The sequence below is a fragment of the Gadus chalcogrammus genome, chromosome 10 (genome assembly GCF_026213295.1).
Source record: "Gadus chalcogrammus isolate NIFS_2021 chromosome 10, NIFS_Gcha_1.0, whole genome shotgun sequence".
Classification (NCBI taxonomy): Eukaryota; Metazoa; Chordata; class Actinopteri; order Gadiformes; family Gadidae; genus Gadus; species Gadus chalcogrammus.
Window position 1 is genome coordinate 20,623,267 of NC_079421.1, and position 2,590 is coordinate 20,625,856.

Here is a 2,590-nt window from a genome sequence, read left to right on the forward strand (position 1 = left end):
GTGTGTCTGTCTTTGTGTCTTTGCATGCATGCGTGCGTGTGTGAGTGTGTGTGTGTGTGGTCTTTGTGTGTGCACGTGTCTGTGTGACTCTGTAGAGGTGTGTGTGTGCGTGTGTGTATTCGTCTGTCTGTCTGTCTGTGTGTGTATTTGTGTGTGTCTCACAATCTGTGTCTGTGCATGTGTCTGTGTCTCTGTGTGCGCTCGTGGGTGTGTGTTAATAATACCTCTATGCCGCAAGCTGTTAGCGTGTGTTCTGATTAGCGGTTGTTCTGATACGCGGGCTTTTTGTAGCAGAGATCAAAGACCAGAGCTCGTCTGTGATCCTGCCGCTCAGCGCTGAGTCGTACGCCAGGTACTGAGGGAATGCGCTTTCACAACGCAACAAGCGCAGTAACAACCCAGAGGATTGGTACAGACACAGATCATTAAAGCAACACAAACATGCTCTCTTCTCATCTCTGAGAGCGGAGGTGAAGTTCACCATGGTGGATGGTTTGGACCAGGGTGGAGAGGTGACTGGTTAGTGTTCAGGAGAAGGCGGGTCACACGTCAGGACTTTCATCAACGCTTTTGTCTTTTGCGTCTTGCGTGTCTTCTAGTGTGATTGTGAGGATACAATAATATCAAAGTATTAATCACTAGATGATGAAGACGACAAGCATGAAACACACATGTATGTGTGTCATATATGTGGGCGATGATATGTTTATGTTTGAATGTCTGTGTGATATGTGTTTGCCTCTGTGTGTCTGCTATTTGTGTGTTTTATGAATACCTTGTGTGCATACGGTATGTGTGTTGGTTTGCAGGGTTGTCTGTGTCTACAGTATGTGAGTGCCCTGGCTATGTGTGTGTATGTGCACAATACATTGTATGCATGTTTTTGTGGGTCTATTGTATGCGTGGCAGTGTGCATGGTTGTGTATGTTTACAGTATGTGGGTTGTGTGTGTGTATGGGTTAAATACAGACGTCCCTAGGAGGCTTTAGGAAAAGCGCTTCAGAGTCTCGTAGTGAACCTATCAGATACATGGCCTCTCCTGAACCTCAACGATCTCTTCAAGGTGTTTTACATGTCATCATCTAGGTGGCTCCATCGTCATCGTACTCCTAATATGGGTGGAGGGGGGGGGGGGGGGGGGGCTGTTGGAGCCGTTGCCAGGGCGACAGGAAAGAAAAGTTTTTGAAGCAAAATCACTTGACCGTGATGGATATCAGACAACATATCAGATCCGACGTTTTAAGATAGAGCGATGCCAAGGAGGCAGCAGAAAATAGATGCATTTAATTAAATTGATGTGGTTTCTGTCACGTCATGCTACTTACAGAACTGTGTTGTGACTGGGAGCCTGTGGCAGGAAGCGGGTGACGGAGGGGAGGGAGGGAGTGAGTGAGTAAGTAAGGGCAGGTGAGTGAGTTGAGTGAATGACTAAGGTGGGAGATTGCTGTGAGTGAATAATTCAGCGTGTCAATAGAGTGGGTAAGTGAGGAGGCGAGGGGAGGTGACTAAGTGATTGATGTGAGGGGACCTAAGAGGGCGAGGTGAGTGCGTGAGTGAATGAGGGAGGCAGGGAGTTATGTGAGGTGGAAAGGATGAATTTGTGTGTGATGAATGACTTGAAGTGTTACTGTAAGCCACCGCCAGACAGACTGACTCAGGTGCTACATCTGTTATGGTTTAGTTTTTACTAGTGCTGTTTAAAATATTTAATCGCGATTAATCGCATTAATGTCATAGTTAACATAGTTAAATCTTTTTTCTATTCTAAATATCCCTTGATTTCTTTGTCCCATTAATTGTTCTCATTTTAATGCTCTTATCAACATGGAGAAGTGCATCGGCTTGCCTTGTGCAAATGTTTTTTTATTGATAACAACATTGGCATACTGATCAAAACAGTATATGCTAATCGTTTAATTGCACTTTAGTGCAATTAAACGATGAACATACAAACATACTGCCTTGAACATAGCAGTCAGGCTACTGCTTCTTTGTTTTAAGCCAAAGAAAAAAAATATATAATAATAATAATAATCTCGTTTATCGCGCTATAATTTTTTTTAACGCCGTTACAATTGGTTTGCGTTAACGCCGTTAATAACGCGTTTAACTGACAGCACTCGTTTTTACACAATCACGATGTCAGTGATCGGGTCCCCTCAGCACTGTAACCACAGAGGTCGGAGGCTGAGGAGGAATATTTCGGAGGGCACAAGACTTCTCTTTTTGGGGCATATTTGGGGAAACCACACATAAATTATCCTGCTTGTGCTGATTATGATAAAGGCTTCAGCACATGGAAACTGATTAGTGCTGCAGTGTCATACGCTGCCAAAAAGAGCTTGGGGAGGGGTCTTGCATCATACATCTGCATCTTTCTGTCGACGAAATGAACCAGAAAATAATAAATTTTCCCTCGACAAGATAGTCTAGTTTGTCTAGTCTGTTCGAATTCCAGTGGATAAAATGTACTGGGTTGGATCCCTATTGTCGATAGCCCACCTGTAGGCACCCTTCTGCATGATTCCCCATACAACTACCTGCGCCATTGGTACGCACTGTTAAGTTACTGTGATCAAATGTCACTTAC